Below are 27,020 nucleotides of genomic sequence, written 5' to 3'. Positions count from 1 at the left end.
CAAGAGGAGGCTTGACAGTCACCTGGCTGGGATCATCTGACCTCAGTCCTCTTTCCTACTGGGGCAAGGGGTCAGACATGATGATCCTTTCTGGTCCCTTCTGACTCTACAATCAATGAATCATCCCCTTTGGATTCATTTTAGTCCATTTTTCCTACTCAAGGTCTTGTTACACATTAATTTTAGATTGTTTTTGGGTCTCTTAACCCCTGTATTGTCCATATGTTAATACCTGAAACTAGCTTTAAGCACACTTTAGGTGACCACTCCAGGGCAGATTCATTTCTGATGTGCGTTAACCCAGCTCATGTTCCATTAATGGGTATATAGGGGCCACCCAAGTTGTAGTCCTCCAGTATCTGCAGACAGAGTGTTCCCTCCCCAGCCTTCCTATTCTATGTGGACAAACATTTGAGCCCCTGAACCCTACTGCCCAGGGTCAATCTTCCATGCTCAGGAGTGCAGCCCTGTGCAAGCAGCCTGCAGAGCACATGCCAGCTTGCAGCATACTGATGGGCCCAGAAGCGGGGTTTAGGGGTTTTCAGGCGGAGAAACAAGGTAGAGGGTTGGACTGGGTCCTCATGGGCTGGGACTTCCTTCCCAGGGCAGGACAGTAGCCCTCTCTCACTGCTCCCACCTCCCAGCCACCCTGGGAAGTACAACAAGCACTCCCAAAATCCATCTCAAATCTCAAATATGAGACCGTCTTTTATTCACCTCTTTATTTTGATTTGTTTTTTTATCTTTATTATTTTCCTTCAGTGGCTGACTGATTTCATTTCACCACCCTTCCCCTGTATATATGGGGTATATAATATTGATAAAATATCAAACAGATATCCATTCTGAAATTTCATATTTATCTAAATCTATTTTCTTATATTAATATTCCCTTCCTTATATATCTCTTAAAACCATTAAAACACTCAAGGCTCTTTTATCCAGATAATCTACAAACACCTCCAATTAAAAAGAGAGAGAGAAAGAAGCAACAGTGTAAAAAAATACGTAAATAAGAAGCATCTTACCACTAGGATGGTATACTAATCACATCACTCCAATGGTAGAAATAGACATTTCTATTTTTATACATAAAAGTAAAATTCAGGTTAATAAATCCAGACTTTATATGCAGTACATCTTTCTCTATATAGCCAAGATAAAAAATAATGAGTCCCATACACAGGAAGGAACCCTAAAAATCTAATAGCTTAGTACTGTCCATAGAGTGTGTCTAGGAACATACACTATACATCTCCCTTAAACATATATGTAAAACAGTAACATAGTAGGTGGAAGTTTACCACTAACTTTAGCCAGTCAAACTCCATTCTAGGATTATGATTGTGCTCATGCAAGAGAGCAGTGAATTTGGTCCATGAGATTCAAATCTCATTCTACAATGGCAATGTAAGTAAGGTGGATCTCTGGGTACAAAAATTAAGACAACCCTGGGGGAGGACATTTTGACATCTTCAGTAAGCAATATCTTTCTCAAACAGTTCCTTTAAGTTCAATAAGCATATTCACACAGAAAGGACCACTAAACATCAGTACAGGAATTACAATGTGTCCCAGAGATATTCTGAAAGGCCCCAATCTTTGCCTTCCATGAATTCAAAAAGAACATGAGAAAATTCACAAGTTTAATACAAAATTAAAACATAACATAACCAGATAAAGTTTCAGTCGCAGAAATGTTTATAGTTAAACCATGTTTAAACTGAGACCAGGAAATTAAGAGTAGGATCAGAAGCAGAGTTTTTTAAAGACAGTTTCACGCATTTTAACTGAAAATGAAACTTAACATTTACTTTAGATTGCATACCATGCAAACATTTACATAAGCTACAGTCAGAGTCAATATCCCAAGGCAGGGGTGAAGCTAAAGCTAAACATTATTATGTATGCAAAATATTACAATGATATGTTCTCATTTATCTGCCATAACATAAGGAACAGTAATGAAAAGGAGATGAATATGGAAGGAAGGTGATGAACTTTGTGACAGCTGAATATTCTTGTCTAATTAATAAACACTTTACATTGATTCCATATATTGTGACATGGATTCCAAATATCTTTAAATATTTTTTGTGTTATCTGGCTGGCTGTATGTCATTTGTTAGTAGCAATATCTGGCTAATGCTACCATCTATTCTTTAAGTTGGGGGGGGGCGTTCCTCAAGCATCTTTGAATTAGTTTTGATAGGCAATTTTATCTTAATCCAGTTAACTTCTTCTTTGGAAGGTGTACTCAGTATAGTTATATCTCCTTGTAAATCTGAACTCTTAACTCATTCCTCTTCTGTGACTCTTGCTTACGATAACTGTTTCCAAGTCCAGTAATGTAACTTGGGCTGGGAAGCAAGGCACCAGGCCCAAGCACCAACATCATACCCACTCCACCCAACACAGACTCCACATCCTAGCAGGAGAAGCAGTCCCACAGTGCTGCTTTTGCAGCACTAGCCACATGCATGGATACCATGCTGCTGCTATAGGAGCAACAGCAGGGACAGGCAGACCATGCTGCAGCTATGGCCACACCTACAGGAGCAGCAGCATACAGGTACTATTTTGAATTCCTGACTTGGGTAAATTTTCCCTACCCTCCCCCTCCTTCCTCATGGATGTCCAAACGCCCATCCCTTCAGCACTCAGCAGCACTTCCCCAATTCCCACCCCCACTCCCTGCTATCCTATAAGGTTTGGCCAGGGCACAAACCTTGCTCATTAGACCTCCGAGTCCAAAAATATGACTAAATATCCTGGGTTATAGGAAACATTGCCATCAATAATAGGACATAGCAAATTAAAGATGCTACTGTATTAGAATTAAGCCTGGTTCTTTTTTTATATTTATCTGTATCAGGACAACATGAACTTCAGTTGCAAAGCTCTCAAAATAAGAATGTTTTGAAAATGTTGTGTTTCATGCATTCATTAGAAATTTATCATTCAAATTTTCAATATTGACCTAGTCATGGAACATCGGAAATTAAAAACATACTCCCAGGCTTATGTTCTATCCTTGTCACATGACAAGGGTATCAAATTTACAAAGTACAGTAAAATTCACTACCTATAGTACAGTAGCAACTATTGCGGGTAGTTCTCTGGCTATTTCAGCTGTACAGCTGGCCAAGGAAAAATGCCAAGAAAGTTTTCTTTAGATTTAAAATTTAGTACCTATTCTCTTCTGAATCAAAAGTAGCTAGTTTTCTCCTAACAAAAACAAACTTAAAAATTCCCTAAATGTACTGTAAAATCAAAGGCAAACCTAGAAACTTTCAAGCAGAGTTTTTAAAATGGAAAACACACAACAGGAAGACTAGTGGTTATTCAGGGATGGGTTAATCCTTTAGTGGGCCCTAAGCAAACAAACTTGTGGGCCCCTAGTTAATACTTATATTACTTAACATTTATATTACTTTTTTCACTCAATAATTATAATATGTAAAATAAGAACAACTGGGCCCCTTCTTCACTTAGGGCCCTAGGCATGTGCCAAGTTTGTCTGTGTGTTAAGCCAGCACTGTGACTAGTGATTAGCAACACACTATTGTGTATATACCACAGGGATAACACTGAAACTATGTATTCAGCTGGAGTTAAATCACAGAAAATTCAGGCTGTGACGAAGATAATTATCCAAACTTCTTAAGTCCCACAGAAAGCTTCTTGCTACTAAACTGGAGATGAGCAAATTTTTCCATTTCAGCCACCCCATTTTCCTTACTAGTGCCACCAGAGTTACCTGGGTTTTCATTTCTGAATGTCACCACAGAGTCAGCTTCAGTGGATAAATCTAGATATTCAATCTGGACTTCCATTGATGGAAGGATGTCTCCCTTTATGAAGAATCACTTCTTCCCCATAGCTAGACCTGAGCTCCACCCTGTGTGGTCCCTAATGGACTCTGAGGGAGCAGCTGGGTACTCTGGGGCTCAGGAAATCAACACATAGGAAATCAAACTAACTGCTGGAAAAATCCGCTCCAAAAGACAGTGTGTCACTAATATCAATTCACTTCAAAAGCTTTGTGCCAAAATGTGATCGTGATCCCAAGCTCACTGAAGCCAATGGAAAACAGTGACCACATTAGCTCACTGCAGCTGAGCTCCAGCTGGCAGCAGGAAAGTACTACTTGTGGAATCCCCGCAGGATGCGTATTTAACCTTGGGTTGTGAGAAGCATCTAATCCAGGGGTGGGCAAAATATGACCCATGGCCCAGATTTGATCTGCCAGGCAGTTACATCCACCCTGCAGGGCCCCTTCGTGAGCCCTCCGTAAACCCTGGCCCTTCTGCAAGCTGGTAGGTCCCCACAGGAGGTGCAGCTCTGCTTGCTAAGCAAACACTCCCTGCCCCAGCGTGACCTGACTCACCCCAGCTCTGAGCCAGGGGGCTCTAGAGACAAGAAGCCTCTGCCTGGCAGAGTTTGTGCCTGGTCACTCCAAGGCTGCTCCCCGCCTGCCTGCCTGCAAGACTGGGAATTTAACTAAGGGCCCCACCAGGCCAGGGCCAGGGACTTCTGCTGGGGGAAAGGGAGTGGGACAGCAGGGAGCCATGTGCTATGGGGCTGGGTCGGGCTGGCCCTGCATGCTGCTGCCATGTACAACCAGGGACTTGGACGGGAGCTGCGTGTTATATGGTCATGTTACAGAGCCCCACCCGTAATGCACAGGTCCTGCACTCCTGCTTAAGTCCCCAACTGCACATAGTGGCAGCGTGAAGCACCAACCCCACCCAGCCCCATAGTGCACAACACTTGCAGTAAGTGAGGCCAGCCCATCCTGGCCCCATAGTGCATGGCTCCCTACATGCTGCCAACACCTGTAGCTGCGGACTGGGGTGGGAGCAGGGGAGCACATGTAGCTCCAGGGACTCACACACTCCAGGGAGTCTAAGGATCCCCCTCCCACACTCCTCCCCCTGAAGCACATGCACACGTTCCCACAGCCCCCACACATTTCCACCTGCCACCATAAACCCACATGTACCCCCCCACACCCCACGCGAACCACATACCACACACAAACCCCACATACACCCACTCCTTAACTGCAGCCCCCCCATACAGCCCCTTACAACCACAATATACAAGACTAAGACTGTATTTCAAGCTATTATTCAATCGCCTCTAGATACATTAGGCAAACACACATAAATCAGGACAAAAATATATTTTAAATCAAGTTAAAATAAGTTCTAGTAGATGTTTGATTTTTTTAGTACATGATTTGGCTTTTTTTAGGTTTCAAGATGACAGTCCACCTCCCAAAAGGAGAACTTCTGGGGCAAGGGAAAGGAGTCCTAGTGCCAAAGGTCAGGTGTTAGGGGGTGGGACTTCCAATCCCAAGATGATGACCAGAGAGTGGGGCACCTGTCAAGGGACAGGGCTACCCTTGGGGCCCTTATCAGCTCACCAGAACTCATTACACAACCCTCCAGACAAAAAAATTGCCCACCTTTGGTCTAATCATTACTTGTGCCATTTCTGCTTGGTTTTTGCAATTACAAGACTGTCCCCAAATCTCAAGTAACAGCCATGACTGCTATCTAAGGACATTTCCGATGGTCATTACATATCACAATGTTGTCTGGCTTAACAGTTACAGGAACAAAAAGCACTGGGTTTCACTAAAAAATGCATAATCCAAACTATCTTATTCTAGGATTCAGGTAATCCTGTAGACATGCAAACATTGAGGCAATTCTACTTTCTAAGCAAACTTTATTTCTACCTGTGCAGGTCATGAAAAAAATGTCAGTAACACCTGCAAAAGTAAAAAATTCCAACAAATAGACAAGCAAACAAAATAACCACCCTTGAAATTATTTTAGTGGCATCAGTTTCTATGGCTACAGGCTAAATAACTGTATGTCATATCTGCTACAGTGGAACATTTTTAGCAGTGCACAGATCCCCAGAGTATGAGTGAATTTTTCAAAATTCTAATGTATACTGGTGCATCACAACAGAACCTAAGGCTACTCTAATTTATGGCCATGTAAAATCTGAAGTAATGCAAGGAAGTCATTGGCATCACCTTAACTAAAAAACAGGTAGAGAGAGATACTTAGTTGTGTTAGTGAGGCAGAAGGCCACGTAGAGATGCACCTTATAGATTAATCAAAATCAGAGATGCCTAAGCTTTTTGGCCTTAGGGGTCAGGGCAATGCTCAATATTGTGCTGTTAGACAGGAGGGTGTGGTGTACAACTGCACATGCACACATAAAAAGCAAGCACACACTCACTAGGTGCATACACCCCTACTAGGCATACACACTCACACTGCCAGCTCAGGCACATACACATCCAAACCAGCCTAGGCATATGCATATGTATTAGCAATTTAAGCCCATACATGCTACACACACCAAATTTATACAGAATCAGTTACCAGTTACCAACACCTGCACATCCAATATACATATGTGGATTACTAATTTATATTCCACAAACACACACAATGATATCTATGTGTGTGTGTGTGTGCGTGTGTGTGTGTGTGTGTATACACACATACATATATACACACATACATATATACACAGTATATATATATATTCACTAATTTACATACATACCACACACCTACACATACACATAGGTGAGTTCCTAAGTTGTGTGTTGTGATGTGTATGTATGTATGTGCTTGGTGTACTTGGGATACCTGGGGAAAGGTTAAGGTAAGAAGTGTAGGGCGTTAAAGTCACCAGGACCAGAATTAGAACTGGTAGACTACAGGGGCCTGGGCTGAAGAACTGAGGCTCAGGGGTAACTTCAAGTTAATTGATCTTAATTGATTAAAAGACAATGCCCAAAGCCTGAAGAACAGGGAAGCATGCCGGCACAGAGTCTGGGACTGGAGCCAGAGCTATGGGGGAGCTGAAAAGGTAGATGGGGAGGGGGAAAAATGGGACTAAAGGAAAGTGTGGGTGTTAAAGAGGGGCTCTGGGTGTTGGGAGCCAGAGGTTGGCTCTGGGGGAGCTAGAGAAGTTTCAGGGAGTGGCAGTAGATGCTGGGAGCTGGAGAAAACTGCAGGACAGCCACAAGGAGCTGGGAAGATGTGGGGGGGATGGGGATGACTACAGAAGGTGCTGGGAAAGCATGAAGACAGCAGAAAATCACAGGAAAAGCAGCAGGTGGAAGGGCAGCAGGAAAACAGGGAAAGGCAGCAGAAAGTCACAGGGAAAAGGCCGTGGGAGCAGGGGAGGGTGAGAGGTGGCAGAAAAGAGGAGATGGAATTGGGAGGAGATCATGAAACTAGCAGACTACAGCTGAGAGAGAGAGAATGAGGCTGGAATTTAAGATAGGGAAGGGACTGGGATTTAATAAAACATGACCCAACTTGGGATTGCAAATGACAGTGGTTTTATTGAACAGGGGAGATGGTGACACAATGTCTTATTGGTTCCGTTGCATCCACACATGCGCGCGCACACACACACACACACACACACACACACACACACACACAATGGCAGCAGGGGTTAGAGAGGCTTGGTGTAGGGGCTGAAGTCCACTGAAGTGTAGGACAGAGAGAGAGTCCAAATTGTAGGAGGAAGTGTGCAGGTAATATCTACTTATCCAGGCTGGAAAGGGGTCCTTGTCCAGTAGGTGTTGTCCAGAAGGGGGTGCCCAGAAGGACCTCAGGGTAGATAGGTGGTGTGGCATGGTGCTGATCCAGATGAAAAGGGCATCCAAGTAGGTCTGTCTTCACTGCCCCTTTTTATAGGGACAGACCTTATGTGATCCTAGTGACAGGAGGCATGCCCCGGCAAGGGTCAGCCCCTGGCATACTGAGCATGTGTGCTCCATGCAGGGATGTGCAGTTTCCAGTGTTTGTAATGGTGAGAGTTGCTGGCCCTGCAGGGTCTTTTGTCTTTCAAATGCTGGTCTTGTCTCTGTTCCTGGGTGAGGTCCGTGGTTCCTGGATGAATCAATGCAAGGTGATGGCCTAGTCATTACAGGCCATTCAGTAGAGGCCTGCTACCATTGTATTTCAATCATTTCCAATCTCACTCATTCATCAGGGAACCAATTTACGTGGGAGGGATACAATATAAAGCAGTGGCTATCTAAAAACTTGCTACCAAACTAAAAAAGTTTAAAGCTTATCCTAAGTTTGAGTTCACTTATACTTATCTATAGGGACTAGAGAGGGAGAGGAAAAAGTCAGAAATGGTTGGGGAAGGGGAGGGAATGCATTTTAAAATAAAGTTTAAAAAAAGTAAAAACTGAGGGGGGGGTTGCTACACTTTAATGAAAAAGAGCTCATTTCAAAAGATACTAAAGCTTATAAAGTTTATAAATCAGATAAGTGACATTAAAAATAGTCCTGCAATTACAATGGAGCCTGCACCTAAATAACTAAGATACACAAAACACAACCCAATTTGTTCAGAGATGATGAGATAGTGTCTAACATGGCAAATATCCTTCTAAAATGATTTGTACTAAAAAAATTTCCACACGGAAATTTCATATGTTTATTTCATCCTTTCGTCTACATTTCCAGCTGGAAGACTGCCACTTTCTCCCCTCCTTCCAACCCTCTGTTAAATACCTCTCCTTGGTTTACTGCAGGTCTTCCAATATGCCCTTCTTGTCTTCTTTTTGAAGGCACATGCCTTCAATTCCTGTTGTGGGGCTCAATAATTAGCCTAATTATATTTGCTGCTAAATCCATATCCACGAGTGAATTGAAATATTGACTCCTAGAGCTGCCTCTGCAAGCCTTCCATCTAGGGGTGCCCAGAAACAAGCAGGCTTGTCTTCTATACATATAAACTGATTCATATTTTTAGTTGGCATCATTTGCACAGCTTAGTTTCCTATTATACAATCCCCAACAATTCCAAGAAAGTAAAATGCAGACAGAAACAAATAGTTTTCTCATGTCTGCCACAAAATTGACAAGCTCCATTTTTTTTCTTTTTGCATAGAAACCAAGCTCAGTTAGTTCAAGACAAAGATTTTGGTCATAGAAGCTGTCATTCCTGATCAAGCCTTTTGCTGGAGCTCAAACACAGCAAAACAATTCAGGAAAGTTTTCACAAACTTTTCCTAGATTTTTTTATTCTCCCAAAAAAGTTTATATGCCTGACATCGACAAATTTGATAAAATGATGGGCTTTATATATTGCGAAATACAAAGTTTAATATACATCCTTGTTCACTTTAATAAAAATGGAAAGCATATATGGGGAGAAGGGTGGGGATGACTAATATACAACTGATCACTGACCATGGAATCTGGAACTATTTTTCCTTTATTATAGCAGGGATATTGGGAGGCTTCTGCCTGCTTTCAGAACAGTGAGCAGAAATCAAACTGGCATATCATTAACTCACTTAAAATGGAAGAGGAGAATATTGATAGACTTCTGCCCTTCCTGTCTTCTCATTCTGTTTCTATGAATTTTGTGGACAGCATGTCTACTGTACTGAAGTAGAATTTAAAAGTTATATCTCCTGCTGTTGTATCTCTTGATGCTAGCAGACACTTCCACTTTTGACATTTTGGTGACACTTGATGCAGCTGTCATCAAGCCTTATTCAGTGCTTCAGAGATCTGCTGCATTCTTAGCTGATGTTTCTGGGAAATGACACTGAACAATTCCAGGCTTCATTCATATAATGAGCAATAGTATCTCATCTCAGCACACTGTTTCTATCTGTGAGGTGGCTGATTTAGAATATAAAATCTGCTAAGTGTGTTCTGAAATTAATAATAACTGCATTTTAAATGAAATTAGAGTATCTCGAATTAGCATTGAGTTGCATAGTATTTTGGAAATGAACAAATTATATTGCAATGTATTATGTGAATTTGTTTAAATCACTGATATGTGAATTTGTTGAAATTAAATAATTGATGAACCTGTTATAATTATATTCAGAAAAGAATATAAGGTAAGAATTCAGGTTCCTGTTTAGCATCAGTCTAGGAATATTGGCAGATTAGTGTCCAATGACTTGAAGAATTCTGGTAGTATGCTGTAATAACATGGATGTCAGCTATACTCTATGACAGCAATTACCTTTATGATTTGGACACAACCATAGTAACAAAGGTTTACCAACCTAGATCAATAAGTCCAATAACTCAACAGCTTCTAATGTCAGGAGTGTCTAACTTCTCAGGAGCCATGGGCCGCATGGACCACTTTCCACAGGGACATCCCCTCTAACCTTGCTGCATGGGCAGCCCAGCTCCCTGCTTCTACAAATGTAGGCTCACACTGCTCCCAGCCAGACATGCTGCACAGGCACCTCCTCCCTCTGCTGCCCAGCTCCCTCCTTTGCTAGGCCCCTTCCCAATGCACATACAGTAACAGGGGGGCTGGGGTGCATGTGCAACTCCCTGCCAATGAACACTGCATGAGCAGCCCAGCCCCCTTCCCAGCTACATGTGCAACATAGGCAGCCTGGCACTTTCCACTGAAGACTAATAGCTGCATTTAAGATAATCTGGGCCTTCTTGAGTAAAGTAAATGCAGAAGAATAACCCAAAAATGTTTTTACATATAGAGCCATCTAGAGTTTGCATTTTCACGCATTTACTTACTGAAATGAACAATAGTACATACTTATCCATGCCATTTAACCAGATGACTGTCATTTTCCATACAGAATTTGGACAAATTAATATATTCACATCTTAAAAAGGACGTTTAGCAAGAAAAAAAGGTTAGGAAAAGAATTTTCAAATCTAAACAAAATGCATTAACTTCAGATGAAGGATTTTCTTTAATAAATCAGTGACACTATCCCTTAAAAATTCCCTCTAGAAATTCTCTCTTGCCCAGAAAAAAAAATTACTAACACCAATTAATAAGGGGGGGGGGAAGGGGGAAGGAGGTAGAAAGGTGAGCATATAACCCACCAAGACAAGAGGTTATTTATAAAATATAGGCTTTATTCTTTGAGGTTTGGTTTTATTTCTGTTAACCCTCATCACGGCTTGATCTTGTAATGTGCGAGCTTTGATCTAGAAAAATAGTGAAACATGTACTTAACTTTATGGATACCCACATTTCCAGTGAAATCACTCAAAATTTTGTCAAAGTAAGGCCCAAAGGGCTAAGCCTTTATAGGGCCAGAAGGTTCCAAAGTAAAATCAATCTTTACTCCCAAAATGTGCATAGCCATAGGACAGTGGCTTTTTATCTCAAGAATTAGAATTTCACTGTTCAAGTCTAGGTAAAATAAATGTAGGATTTGTATGCTGGGGACAGGAAAAGCTCTTGAGAATTTTTCAGCTGCTTTGGAATGAGGCAAGTTTGTAAATTAAAGGCATGGATTTATTTCAGTTTTGACTCATATTCTCAGCTAAGGTGTAGCTCAAACCCTCTTCCTCCTAGACCTTGAAAACTCTATTTTTGTTCATCTTGAGTATTGAACCCAGGCTTGCTTACTTAGACAACAGTGTAGATTAAAGCCAAGTTTTACTTTATATTGGCTCTAAACTACAAGAATGAAACTGAAGCCTGCATTCTGTCACTTGGATTATATAAAACTCCCCATACATTTCAACAATAACCAGGAAGTCCTACTTCCCAGCTCTACAGTCACTTTCCACTTGCCTCCAATGCACAAGGAAGATACCTACCCATTTTATATACACTTAGGCAACATTTTGTACTGTATTTGTTCTGGGTATGACCATTAACTGCATCCAACTGGAGGGCCTAGTGGCAACATAGTAGGGCTACATATGGTAGGGTAACTCCTATAAAATAACACAATGTTGCAACCGCCAGAGTGATAGAAGTATAGGACACCTCAACCCCCAAGCCCATACTGCCTTGTGGGTACTCCTGGTTGAAGAAAGCTAAGGGACATCACCCTGACAGAAACACACCCTGGCTGAGACATTAGGCACTCAGCAGCAGTTCTTATCTGTTGCTCTCTACAACCATTGAGGCACTGAATGCCTGGACTCGAGCTGTTTTTTGGATTCTGTCTCAATGGTCTGAAAGAGACATGGTAGGTCTTGGGCAGGCTCCACTCCTCCATACTCTTGCCTACGTTTATGCATCAAAGATCTTGGTTTGATGGTCACAGAACTCCATACAAGTGGACTCATCACGCACCTGACTGGATGTCTTATGTGTATGTATATCATGATTCAGAGGATCAACAGTTGCCTACTTCTCTGTCATGATAATACTGTTCAGGAGAACCATAGACCAGTCTGCTGCTAGCATAGGCAGAGTGAAAAAATATTATTTGTGGTGGCTGAGTATACACCCCCACACACCGCCCAGCAGGTAAATCTGTGGAAGGGAAAAGGCAAGGGAGAGGGAGAAGGTTTGGGGGGGGCACAAAACAAGGCCTCCACACTAAGGGAGGGAGTGGGGCAGACACAGGGGCAGAGGCTGGGATGAGTGAGGCCCTGGGGTGGGTCATGGGATGGTTGAGTCCAGACAGTTTGTCCAGGGTTACAGGGGGCTACTGCCGCTGTGTGCACCCTGAAGGAAGCACAGGGTTCGTGTGCCCCCTGGATCTGTGTGTGGGGTGAGGGTGAGCTGCCTGCTGTGGGCTGGGCTCTGTGCCCCACTGCCTCAGCAACCAGGCGATGCCATGTGCCTGCCACCACTGGGTAGACAGGGAACACAACGTAATCTGGCGGCAACAGGCACATGGTATTGTGCAGCTCCCAAGGTAGCACAGCAGGGTGCAGAGCCCAGCCCACAGAGAGCAGCCTGCCCTTTCTCCAGGCACAAAGCCAGGGGGGTACATGCCCCCTGTGCCTCCCCCAGGGTGTGTGCAGTGGCATGAGCCCCAATCCACCCATGCCTCCGGACAACTTGTCCAGACTCCAACCATCCCATGACCCACTCTGGGGCCCCAGGCACCCCAGCCTCTGCCCCTGTGTCTACACCGCTCCCTCTGTCACTGTAGGAGCCTTGTTCTGTCCCCCATCTATGCCCCTTCCCCTTCACAGACCTGCCTGCTGTGGTGGGCAGTGCTCCACATGCAGCCGGGCTGTGATCCTGGCTGTGTGGATGCTGCAGCTGCATGTCTGTTCCTGTGCGACCTTGCTGAAACTGCCCAGAGCCTGTGCCCAGGCTGACCTGTGGCCCTCTGCACTGCCACTACTGCCTGGGGTTTGTGGGAGCTTAGCCCCAGCCTTGTGCCACCTATGGCTGCTAGCAAGAAAGAAAAACATATCAATGCTGTCAATAATTTCTTCTTTAAGCATCACAGATTTGGGGAGATGCTCCCATATTCAGAATCTGTAAAAGAACCTCAAAGAGGCAGAAAAGGAGGATCAGTGGCTGGGGGGGAGGGGACCAAAAAAGAAATCATGGTTTATCATGTATTTGTCAACTCCCAATGTATCTGCTCCTATGATAAGGAGCTTGACCAGGTGCTTAGCCCATGGACAGAGCTCACAAATATATTTAATAGGCTTTTGAAATGTGATCTGTATGCTGTATATAGGCCTGTGCAGCATATGCCATGAGTACATTGTTGCCAGGCTTGGCCACTTTCAGGATGCCCAAGCCAAGGCTGTAGGAATATAGCAAAAGCAGAACATCAAACCTGTGTCTGAATGACCATAGCATAAACCCTTCCAGATGTAACAGCTGGCTCAGTCAGAAAGTAAAGGAAGCATCCATATATTTAAATAGAAACAATCAAACAGAGCACAAGGAGAAGGAATTATACATCAAGTAAACTAATTATTCTGGTTTATCTTAAAAATTAGAAGTAGTAATATAAGCAAGAATATTGAATGTTATTTTCCTATAATAGCTGTATTCTTGTTAAAAATGCTTAGATAAATTGTAAGAACAAAGCAGCCATGTCAGCCCATAAGCTGAGGTAAATAAGTAACATACCAGTGTGAAATAGCATTCCACAATGGGTAGGGAAAAGAGATAAGGAAGCCTCCTTTTTGCTTTCACAGGGATATAAATCTCAACTAATTGACACCTTCTGATGGCTAGAAAATGCTATTTAGAGGTTTGCTTTTCGGGAACTGGCTTGTAGATAAAGTAGATATGCATTAGAACAATGGTCCAGGGCAACAGCAAAGGTTAATTGATTTCTAAAAGCCTTTTTGTGACAGTTTCTTCAAGGCCCACTGTGTCTGACACAGGCAAACAGCAAGCAGACACACAGGTTGGGAAATTGAAGACATGTATCACACTGTTTCATAACAAAGATAAAGGACTCTGCAGCATTGCTGTCAGGTCACAGTGCTCAAGTACAGAGACCTTGGGATTTCTGATTTTGGTAGATGGACCAGAAAAAGCCCAAATTAGGATGTGCAAATGTGATGGGTTTGTAAAACAAAGGAATATGCTGACAGGACAGAACATGGAAACTTTGACAACCATAGGGAGACCAATCAACAATACCCAAAGACGAAGCAACATCACATAGGGGAAAAGATACAAAAGGAGGGATTTCAGAAGAGCAAAGGGTCCCTGAGAGGGGAACCCAAGGCCACCACGGACCCTCTGCATTCCACCAGCCTGTCTCACCCACACCACCGGGGGGTGGGGGGGGGTAGGCCTCAGCCTCCAACATCCAGGCTGCTGACATCTGACATTGAAGAGAGAACCGCAAAATGAATCTCATGTACTGCCCAGATGTACCTTGACTCTGTGAACCCTGGCACTGGTAGACATAGAATTGTTTGCATGATTCTTATCTACTATCATTATGTATCAGTAAAATTCACCTATTATCAAATTAAAAGGTCATAGTTGGTCTGAGGGTTTTGGGTCTTCCCAGAACAAGGTATCTGGGTCATAAATGCAGTGCCAACACCTTCCTGGTCTACAAGAAATCTAATTTAATCTAAAAGTTTCAGTGAGACATAGAAATTTAAATAAAACCTATCAGAGATCATTCATTAGAATACTAGGATCAGCCATCTATAAATATTGGGCATGGGTTAAAGGGAAATTTAGATTTCTACTTTTGGGAGTAACTTTTTGGACTTCTAAATTTGGACTGCTTTGGAGCTCAGCAAACCAACTCAAGTCCCCACAGAAACAGAGAAACCCAGTCAATGGACCTGTTTCTTTCCTGAATCCAAGGTTATGTAAGCATTATCTTTATTGATCAAAATAAGTAAGTCTTTGCTACTGCATATCCTAATAAAGCTTTCAACTTGTGGCTGGACTGATCTCACTGGTCAATCAATCTCCTCTCACCCATAGTGAAAATTTAGTGTAACAAATTATCTTGATTTTTAGATTGAGAGAATAAAGGCCAAAGGCAGTGCAGAAGACCTCAGAGTATGGGTGGGCAAAATACAGCCCATGGGCTGTATCTGGTCTGCTGGCCACTGCCGGAAGCCTGAGGAGGGAGGGCTGAACACTGTGCCTTTCTGCTCTGATGAAGCTGAGGCCAGGTTGGCTTATGAAACACAAATTCCTCTGGTGTCCCTGGATCCATTCCCCACTGCCTGGCTTTCTGTTGGCTTTGTAGCTGTGCTGTTGTGGCTGAAGGAGAGCCAGATGAACTGGCCTAAAACTGGGGGTGCCCACTACACCATTACCCTAACCTCTTTGAAGAACCTATCACAGAACCCCAGGTTTCTGTGGAACATAGTTTGAAAACCACTACATTAGAGGATATTCATGGTTTAGAAAACTTCTAAAAAAATTTTTTAAATTCTAGTACTGAAGTGATCCTTTAGCTGTTTTCATTATTTCCACCACAGGTTTACCAACTACCACCTTTCAAATCAAAGTCTCTCTGGAATGCTCATACACTAAGATCACATTTCTAGATACCACAATCTACATCCAAGATACCACCCTGCAACCAGTATATATAAAGTGATATCCTGGATGTATGTGTATTAAAAAATTCCTATTGGCTACCTCATTTACATCCATAAAAATCAGCAGTCATCTCAAACACACCAAAAAAAGTTGTGGTCTACAGTCCTCAGATACCATAACATCTGCTTGTAAGACAAACCCATTTTGCCAAACTAACCATCTTTAGTTTGGCAAAATGCATGTCATAAGACCTCTCTTGGCAAGGAACTGCAAAAATCTTGGCAAGGAACTCAAAAATAGAGTGTCTTTTTGAAAAAGCCACCTAAATACTCTTCAGAAACATACTAAAATACAAAAAGAAAACTCCCACTGACCATACACCCATTGTTGCCACTTAGCATCCCATACATTATAAGAAGGATCATCAAACAAATACAACCTATACTTGAAAAAGATGCTGAACTTATCATCAGATGCAAATCCCCATTGATCAATAGGCACTCAATGGAACCGAGCCTTGCCTAAACAATAAATGCAAAACATGTCAACTCATCTCTATTGCCACAACAATGACCACTCCTGACAATAAAACCATCAGGATCCATGGATCTCACATGTCTATCCCAGAATGTGGTATACCTCATCCAAACGCCCACATGGAAACTATGTGGATAAAACCAGATAAAAACTAGGTACCAGAATGAATGATCACTAAAAGTTATAACATTATACAGGCAATAGAATACAGACAGAAGAACATTTTTCACAGAAAGAATATCACTCACAGTCTGACCTCATAGTTCTCATGCTCCAAGGAAATTTACAGAGCACTTTTAAAAGTGGAAAATTTTAAAGAGGAAAAGTGGAAAAAATAGACTGTCATATGGAGAAATGTCCTTCACATTCTCTCTATGTGAAGAACCAGTATACTTCCCTACAAGCAGAGATTGGCACCCAAGGAGGGTGACTTGAGACCCTCTGGGTTAGAATACAGGGGGAATGTGACAAAGGGGATATAACCATAGGAGTCTATTACAGACCTCCTAACCAGGAGGAAAAGTTTGACCATGAATTTGATAGGGAACTGATAGAGGCTGCATGCTCTCGGTGCATGGTTGTCATAGGTGACTTCAACCACCCTGACATCTCATGTGAAGAGCACTCAGACAAATCTGTTTGGTTATGAATCAAAGGGAATCTTGGAGACAGTAATCACTTTCTCTATCAATCATAAAGCTGGAAAATCAGTCAGCAATGCAGAAATCCTCAGCTTTAGGAAAGCTGATTTTCACAAGCTCAGGAGGTTGGTTATCGAGGCCCTGAGAGGCCATGATCTGACAGGGAGGGGAGTCCATAATGAGTGGTAACTCCATAAGGATGCAATCCTAAAAGCACAAGGGAAATTCATTCCAGCCCATAGGAAAGGTAGAAAAAGGGCTAGGTTGTGACAGCTGAAATTATGTCTGTGTGATAAAGGTGCTTGCTGAAGGCTCTATGAAGATGAGACAAAGTGTTTTTCTGTCATTTGTTTAGATATTAAGCTATATGTTGTTGCTAAGAGCCTAATTAAAGTTTAAGATGTAGTAAGGCCTTGTATAAAGTAAGGCCTAGTAAATTTAGCAAAACCTTGAAGTAGTAAGGCCCTGTGATGTAGTTAAAATTAACCTGATCAAAGGAATGCAAGGCTTGTACTGCTATTGGTCAGTCTAAGGACAATTGAAGTAAAAAGAACCTGAATGGCTGTAAGTTATCATCACAGTTCAGAAGTTATCAATTGGCTAAAACAGCTGGAAATCATTCAGAAGGAAGATATAGCTCTGCGAAAGGGATTAATTAGTTGTTGACCTGAATCAGTGGGCCCATGGATCTTGAGGAGCCCAAGGACTGAATATCAGGGTCCTTCCTAGTACCTCTCAAACAGCACTGGTCAGGGATGCCTTTCTTACCTTTCTACCCCCAACCACACTCTCAATCAATCCCAAACCCTCTGCTGGTGGCTAGAATGAGCAACATTGGACCCTTGCTGAACCAAATTGGGCAGCTGACAACTGACACCCAGGAAAAAGCTAATCTCATTAATGATTACTTTGTGCTGGTTTTCCACCAGCTCACGGAGATCACCCTGCCTGACAGGATGCAGGATTACCAGGGTAAGGGCAAACATATGGCTATAATTGGTGAAGATCTTGTGAGGGAACAACTTCAGAAGCTGGGCATCCATAAAATCAGCTGGCCCAGATAGAACGCATCCAAGAGTGCTAAGAGATGGCTGACATCATAACATGGCCAATGGCGAGGACATTTGAGAACTTGTGGCACTCAGGAGAGATTCCTGAAGACTGGAAGAGGGCCTATCTTCCAGAAAGGGAAGAAAGAATATCCTTCCTTGAGAACTACAGGCCAATCAGTTTGACCATAATTCCTGGAAAGATCTTGGAAAAAATCATCAAACAAATTATTAACAACAGTCTAATGGAAGGCAACATTCTGAAAGATAGCCATAATGGCTTCATTGTGGGTATGTCTTGCCTAACCAACCTCATTTCCTTCTATGACCAGGTGATGCATTACATGGACAAAGGAGAAGAGGTTGATATCATATATTTGGACTTCAGAAATGCCTTTGGTCTTCCATGATGTCCTCATGGTAAAATTGGGGAATGGCAGCCTTGACAACCTTGTGGTCTGATGGCTGGGGAACTTGTTCCATGGTCGGGCCCAGAGAGTGATAGTTGATGGAACCATATCAACATGGTGCATAGTAACCAGTGGCATCCTCCAGGGCTCTGTACTTGGACCAGTACTCTTTAACATATTTAATAACTGATCTGGATTCAGGTGTCAGAAGTGGACTGGCCAAGTTCACAGATGATACCAAATTATGGAGAAGTGTGGTCACACTAGAGGATAGGCTGGTGATTCAAGCTGACCTGGATGGGTATGCAAGGTGGGAGGACAAAACCTGATGGCATTCATCATGGGGAAATGCAAGGTGCTCCACCTTGGGAGAAAAACCCCACATCATATTTATAGGCTTAACCGTTCTACACTCACTAGCACCATGACTGAAGGAGACTTGTGGGTCATAATTGACCACAAGATCAACATGAGCCACCAATGTGATGCCACAGCCAGCAAAGCTAACCAAACTTTGCATCTACCAATGCATCTCAAACAAGACCCGGGAAGTCAGCTTCCCACTTTACTCAGCCTTGGTGAGGCCGCAGCTGGAGTACTGGGATTCACACTTCAGAAAGGATGCGGAGAAGCTTGAGAGAGTCCAGCAGAAAGTCATGTGCATGATTAGAGGACAAGAGAACAGGCCTTTAGAGGAGAGACTGAGAGGCATGGGACTCTTCACTCTGGAGAAATGAAGGCTCAGGGGTGATTTGGTGGCATCCTATAAGTATATAAAGGGTGTGCATCAGAGAATGTCTGTTCACGAGGGCACCCCAGAGAATAACAAGGTCTAACATTCACAAACTCCTGGAAGACCATTTTAGGCTAGATACAAAGAAAAACTTCTTTACCGTCTGAGTTCCCTGGAATAGACTCCTCCCAGAAGTGGTACAAGCACCTACTCTGGACACTTTTAAGAAACACTTGGATGCTTATCTTGCTGGGATCATTTGATCCCAGCTGATCTCCTGCCCCTTAGGCATGGGGTTGGACCCAATGATCTTGTGAGGTCCCTTCCAGCCCTAACATCTATGAAATCTATGCAAAAGAGAGAGCTGTGAGGAAAACGGAGTACCATGTGCAGAAAAATATGTTACTACATGTGTGCTCTGTGCAGCTAGGATATAAAAGGATTTCTGCCTCAGTCTGTGGGTGGGTCTGAGGAGAGCTTGAGTGTTGGCATGTGTGTGGGGGAGCACTTGAGGTGTGAGTGTCTGAGGTGTGAGGTGAGAGGTAGCATGAGAGGGAAAGAATAAATTATCACTAAAGTCAGCTCTTTCCATTCAGTTGGCACTGTGACCAAATAACCAGAGCAAAACTCAGGTGTTGCAATGCATGCAGCTGTATAAGTGGTGAAATGCGTGCAAGTGCTGAGAAGATAGTGGTGGCACACTTTTGAACTAAAACATCTCAGAGGTGCTTTAGTTCAAAAGTGCACCATCACCATTCTGTGCATGCTGACACACGTTTTTCCACTTATACAACTGCACATGGCGCAGTGTAGTTCGCCTCAGATCATGTGCGGAGCAGACTCGATTAATCAATGAATTAAGGCTGCTCTGAAGTGGTGGATCTCCGACAAATTGCTGGAAAAAAAAGTAAGTGTATAAATGCCCTAGGAACCAGGGACTTAACATAGACAATGGTCCATTATAATCCACCTGATACTCGCTAATCTCTGCACTTTGTAGGTAATCATAAGCATCCTGAACAATCCTGCTCTTTCACGTATCTAGTTTTTACTATATCTCTCATCTTCTGGTTACTTGATAATTTTCATTTTTTATTGACATACAGAGTCTTACACAAGGCCTTGTTCCATCTGCTATTTAGCTCTGCTATGCCTGCTTCTCTTCCTAGGGACCCAAGGAAGGCTACCATGATACCCAAAACCTTGCCTAAGTCTATCCCAACCACGTGGTTGGTCCAATAAAATATATATCACCCACCAAAATTCTTGCCTCTCATTATACATTTCTAGCAGTTTAAGTAGTTTCTAGCAATTGCACAGCATACCCAAAGTCATATTATATGTGGTCCTCTGTTGTCTATCTGAGCTATAGCTGGACAGTCCTCACTTGGAGAGAGCATTCTACATTTATGCTCTATGTTTATGACTTTGCATCAGACACAGAACTATTCACCATCCCAAATACGAGTACTCAAGAAAGACTCAAGGTCTATGCATGAAATCTTCTTTTCATGATCAGGATTCAAGATAATATATTAAAATGAATCTTTGCAGCGCTGCATAATACATCATAGAAAGCGAAAAGATATTTTCCCGCTTGGGTACTATTTAGACGTAAAGAAATTAGATTTTACCTCTAATTAATTATAATCTAAAATTTTTCTTTCCAAAATTCCATATTTTCTTAAACTCTACATGAGTATATTAATTTATATTCTATTTTCAGAATAGAAAGATGCAATAAAGTTATCACACCATGTATAACACAGAAATGGATCTCATACCAGTAGTGGCATGTAACACAGCAGTCATATGGCATCACCCGCCTTATACTCTATCAGAGGAATATATCAAACAACTAAATATTCAAGGTCACTTATCTCTCTTCACGTAGATTCATGAACCATATTTCTATATTCCAGGAATGTTGGCCAATATAAGTTACACATTTGCCAAAACCAGTGCTTAATATATCCTGGAGGTTAAGAAATATAGTAGAAGAATAAAGAATATTTTAGTTCCCAAGAAGCCTTTTAAATTTTATCATGCCAGTAATTACTTATGTAAATTAAGAATATGAATATGGATGAAATCTTAAGCTAAGATAAAAGAAGTCTATGCATGAAATATCTGACTTCTGGTAGACAGAATGCTACTATTAAAGAAAATTTAGTTTACCTAATATTTATAGCATCTCTATTCTAAAGCAATATGATTGTATAATGGGTTATGAAATGCTAAAGTAATAATACAAATAATACATTTTCTTCTCCCTGCACTTCATGCAGTATTTATCAGCTGAAGCAGAGGCCTGCGCCCAATATTTTCAAGACTTAAAAGAAGAAAATTATTGAAGCGCTACCGAGAGGTAGTGCCACACAATTTCTTAAATAGAATTCTGTTATTTGGAAAACTTCTGTCTATCCACACACCTTTGGAAGAGAACAGAGGCTTTAGTTTCTTAACAGTGGAATCAAATATGTACTTTTTGTTCAGACTGTTCAAAGCCAAAGTGACAGCCTACCCTTCTTCAAACTCCTTAAATTCTTCTCACCAAAACCTTTCTGAAGATTCTAAGCTTCAGCTGCAAATTCTCATCCTGACTTCTCCATTTCCAACATGATTGGGATCCAAAATGATCTCAGTGACCAGGTATGCTATAGAGAAGAATTCCCACCCTATTTTTCCATAGCCCTCTGCTAGGAGCAGAGTGCAGTGGCAGCGTCCTCGGGGCAGGGGAGCTCCTGGCATGCCTCTCTTTTCTGTGTGGCACCACCAGCATTGGCCCCCATGACCCTCGTGGTTTGGGTTGTGATCCAGGGTTGGAAACCACTGCTCTCAGTCCTAGCTTTCACATAGCCATAATTTAGTCCTTGTTTTTCAGCTACTGAATCCCCAACTCCTCCTAGTCTAACCTATCCACACTAACTTCTGATTGAAGCAGCTATCCAATAGTAGTCATGTGGAAGCTACCAGATTGCTTGTCATTCATGGAAATATGTTTTAAAACCTTGGAGACTGCTACTGAGAAAGCCTAGCTACTTCCACTTTATCTGTATGTCTCTAGTCCTTCTAATTAAAGGACTCGCTTCAAAAAGAATGATGTAGACAGCTTGGAAAAAGTCCAGTACAGAACAACAAAAGCTATTAAAGCCCTAAGAACCAAGATGTACAAGGAAAGGCAGAAAGAAGTAGGCTTATTTAGTTTAGAGAAGAGATAGCTGAAGAAGTATTTGATTAAGTCTTCAAATCCCTGAATTGTGATTATAGAGTATGGAATTGGGGTATTCTCTGTAGCCGTAGAAGATAAAACTAGGAGCTTAAGCTGCAGCAGGAGAAATTTAGCTTGGTGATTAGGAGGAACTTCTGACTATGAGGTTGGCCAAGCACTGGAACAAGCTACCTAGAGAAATAGTGTAATCCCCATCATTGGAAAATTTTGAAGAGCAAGTTAGAGAGACACTTGGCTTGGATGGTTTAGCCAGGGGCTGGACTAGATAACCTGTATGAGGGCGCTTCCAGTGCTGCCTTCCTATGATCCAATAACTTTCTTTTCTTCCATAGGTGAAAAAAGGCAGAAATTCACTCAAATTCTCTCTCTCTCTTTTGTCCATTCACTTTTCTTTATGTATTTTTAATCATATATGCATACGGGTTATGGTTGATACTAATAGGAACATTAGCACATGTAGCTGTTAGCATGGCATATATTTCACCGACTCAGACTTGTTACTACTTTTCATTGAACCATTTTAATTCCAAGACCTACCTTTAAGCACAAACAATTCAAAATATTTGAGGACCTCCTGCAGATTTCAAGTATGTATGTCAACCTTATCTGAGACAACAGTAATTCTCTGTCTTAAATATCCCAACAAGCCAAGAAATCAGTGCATAGCCCAGAGTGGTGTCTTGCATACTATGCATACTTATCAGCTATACTCTCCCCACACTAGCTTGTATACTAACTTACCTTTCCAACTACTCACTTGCATAGGATCAGTGCAACCTAGAAGTGCGTCCTACTATCTTGTATCTCTCGAGTCACAGCCCCTCTTCTTTTATGTTTTCCAACAGGTCCTTTATTTGAAGCCTTCCTCAGCAAAGCAGTTAAACAGATAAAAAAAACAGTCGTTTTCCTTCATGCAATAAAACAAACCAATAGCTTTTTCCTTTAATGCTACTATAGCTTTTCAGTTTCTACATACTCCTTCTCTTTCAGCTAGCTCTTTCTAAAGCTTTCAGCTGCTCAGTATCCTGATCCCTTCCACCTTTATCACATTGGCAATTAGGGCTAGCTGGACTTTCTAGAGCCTTAAAGCATCTGCAGCCTGTCACAATCAGACATCTAAAAAGGTGTGTATACAACCATCTACAAAAATTAGAACCTCAGTTATCTTGTCCTTCAAAATCCTCTACTCTCATAAATGCAGAAGTTCATATGCATACATTGGCAAGAAGACTCTGAGCACTAAGCAAGAATCCTCCAAAACTATACCTCTGACTATATGTGAAAAGTCTTATCCATCTAATAACCAACAGTCCTTTTCCTACATTTTACCTAAAACCCTCAACTCTCAGTTAAAGTTTTCTTGACCAAAATGGAACAAAATAGCTCCACTTCATCTGCTAGTTCAAGTGCCTGCCATCCACAGTTTTTGGTCAAGAAATACAGTGCCCTAACCATTCCTACCAAATTAGCACTAAATTTTAAATCCAAACTAAATCACTTTGGTCCTAAACTTTTGAATTCAAACTAAATCACCTCTGAAAATGTTATTCTTGTTAAGTAGCATCCTACTTCTTAACCATTATTTGAAAATCTTATCCAGTGTAAGAAAAGTTGATAGAAGTTGGATTTAGAATAGTCCATATGGTTTGTAGCCTCTTTTCTCTTCTTTAAAAAACATAACCATTATCTGTTGAAGAACATACAATATAAAGCAGTAGATGCTTACTGCTTATGGTGATCAGATTGTGAACTTCTCAGAGAATCCTCACTACCCAATAGTGAACTGTGCTAATTTTTTGTAGCTTGTTTAATAATAAAAATGGTCTTTTCAGTCAGGAATCAATCAGGAAATAGATACCTGTAGGTTATTTTCTTTACTCTCTTCTTTTAAAGTAATTCTTGATGTAGCTCAATTAATGGCACAGCTTCTTTTCCCATATGCCATTAGGCACAGCAGAACATGCATGTAGTAATTGGGCAATTATAGGGTTAAAGTGTTAGTCCTTATTATTATAGGATGGAGCTTCAGACCAGTGAGGCTGATAGACACTAGATGACCTGCAGGTATCTTTTTATCTTCTAAGAAAAATAAAAACCTTGTGCTGTGAATTAAGTATTTCTGAAAAGAGACAACTTGATAGTAGTGGAGACTACAGTCTTCTGCTTATTTACAAGTACGACACAATGGCAATAAGTCTTACATGGTCTCTTTTCTTTCCTAACCAACATCTGACTTAATGGACCTGATGAGCTTGTCCCCTCTTATTACTATAAGAGACTTGCTTTAACACTGTAAGTTAATAAAACATTGCCCAACTGATCGCTGTCTGTCTTGCTCTCTGTCTTTATAGTGGTCTTCTGTTTTACTTGTGGAGGAACATGGCAGCAGGCAGGTGGTGGGGAGGTAGTGTGGGAGCAGGCAGTACAGGGGGCAGGTGGAGGGAGGTATTGGGCAAAGGTCAAGCAGTCTGACCTTGCTCCCACACCTTGTCCCCTGACACCTGTACTCCCCATCACTCACCCCCTCTACTACTTGCCCCCACATGCCTGTCTTCCTGTCACTTTACCTACCCCCAGAGATTTCTCCACTCCACTGCTTGTTCCCCATTTGGCCCCCTGCAGCCTCTGTCTTTGTTCCTGTACCTCCGTGGCCCTAACCCTCACTCTGGCTCTAGCGCAGTTCTGGCCACACTCCAGCTCAGGGTGCAGAGCACATCTTTTCTCCAGTCCAAGCTTGACTTGGTAGCAGCAGCAATGGTGGCAGCTCTAGCTTGGGCTCTAGGACCCTGTCTGAGATTCCACCCTTGCAACACGGAATAGCTTTGGGGGGAGTTGGGCAGGAAAATGGGGGACAGAGGTTGAAGGGGAAGGAGGCAAGAGAAGCAGGCATCAGCTGTCTTCCCTCCTACTACATTATGCTCAAATCCAAGATGAGGGGCTCCCCCCATTTTAAATTGTGGGGGAGGAATGACTGTGTCTTGGATTTGAATAAATACAACCTTTTTATTGTGGAAGTGTGTAAACTCTGTAACAGTATAAAAGCACCTATTAAGCACCTATCTTTTTTGTGCCCCCAGTAATATTCACAAACTTCAGTTTTTTACCAGTTGAGCCTTTCTACTCATTAGTTTGTAAATATTACTGTTCCAGATGTCAAATGAAATGGTTAATGAGCTTGTTTACACTTGAAAGCTTTTGAAAAATATCTGATAAAATGAAGGCTTAAGCTAATATCACTTTCAAACTTGCAATATCTCTGCTTTGTAGCTTCTTTTGATTTCAATACTCTAAACACTGTTAGAAATAAACAGCCTTCTGATTTTCAAAATCTTTACTGCGTCATGATCTGTAAGGATGCCACAGTACCAAAGTGAAACCATCATCTGATTTTGGATTATATTACTACATTCTAAATTTCAGTTGATTTCAAGATTCCTCCTGTAGGATAAGTACATAAAAAGAAGAAAACAAAGCAAAAAAATGGGCTAGTTGTAATACATTCAAAAAAGAGAAATGAAAGATTTTCTTTCAAAGATCATAAATTATGTAATAATTGACTAAGCAGTCAATAATCAGAAATACTGATCACTCGAAATCATGGAAATTATAATAATAAGGGACATTTCAAAATGGAGCCTACATCTTTCAAAACTGATCAGCTTCTACTTAAATATGGCCCCTAATATTCAGCCATTTTGAAAATCTGGCCACTAGGTTTCTAAACCAGATGCAACGACTTCTGGAATTTTGGCTGCTTATGTGCTTAATGGGAGTCCTTAAGTGCTCAATTATTCTGGAAATTTTGCCCTGACATTTTCACTGCTGAAAGCTAGGCACAACTAACTATATCATAAATCATGTGTAACATAGCATATGTATGGCAGCAGAAGTAGACACAAAAGCATAAAGAACACAAACTATTATCTGTTTGACTTCTGTCCTGGGTTAGCCACAGAACACTGAAATTCTCAACTAGTTCTCCCAAACAACAGTGCAATCTTACAGTCTCACAATCCAAGGCTCAGATATAGATCTGTCTCAAGGCCTGGGACCTTTTTGAGAATAGTAGTTTGGTAGCTTGTTGCTTGAGAGACACCATTGACAACACCTGAGGTTGGACGACTGCCTATAAGCCAGGAAAGGTGTGTCCCCCATGACAGGAGGGTTTGGAAGTCATTAATGATGCATTTCAGGTGTTCAGGGATGGGGCTGTAGGTAACAACCAGAAGGACTCCATTGTCTGTGTCACAGAATTGGTAGGTCAGAGCGAGGCCTCCCAGTCTCACCAAGGCACCAGGCCTTGCAACAGGCCCAGGTGCCTTCTGTACAGACCACATCATCACTGGACTGAATAACACAGATTATAGTTTCCATAGTTCATTCACTTGCAGTTCTACCAATGTCACATACTTCATCACCCTGTGTCCCTCTGCTGTCTACATGGACAGAGGGGATAATTCCTGTATGTGAGAATGAACACTGATCTGACATCAGCTCCAGAAAGATACAAAGGTGTACGGCAGAACACTTTAACTTCCCTGGATATTCCATTGCTGACCTGAGGGTGGCTGGTCTCAGGCAGCAAACCTTTAAAAGCTGATTTGAAGAGGAAAAGTGGAACACAAAATCATTCAGACTATGCAATAGGAT

The 27,020-nt window shown here is 41.9% G+C and overlaps 1 protein-coding gene across 1 annotated transcript in view; it reads right to left on the bottom strand.

Annotated features, from left to right (window-relative positions):
- The window catches only part of PCDH15 (protocadherin related 15), a 1,613,120-nt gene that overhangs the window by 1,184,008 nt on the left and 402,092 nt on the right, over positions 1–27,020 (bottom strand). The gene's annotated exons all lie outside the window — the stretch shown is intronic.

The sequence above is a fragment of the Crocodylus siamensis genome, chromosome 7, assembly GCF_052110815.1.
Source record: "Crocodylus siamensis isolate JL-2025a chromosome 7, ASM5211081v1, whole genome shotgun sequence".
Classification (NCBI taxonomy): domain Eukaryota; kingdom Metazoa; phylum Chordata; order Crocodylia; family Crocodylidae; genus Crocodylus; species Crocodylus siamensis.
This window is presented reverse-complemented; position numbering and strand designations above follow the sequence as displayed.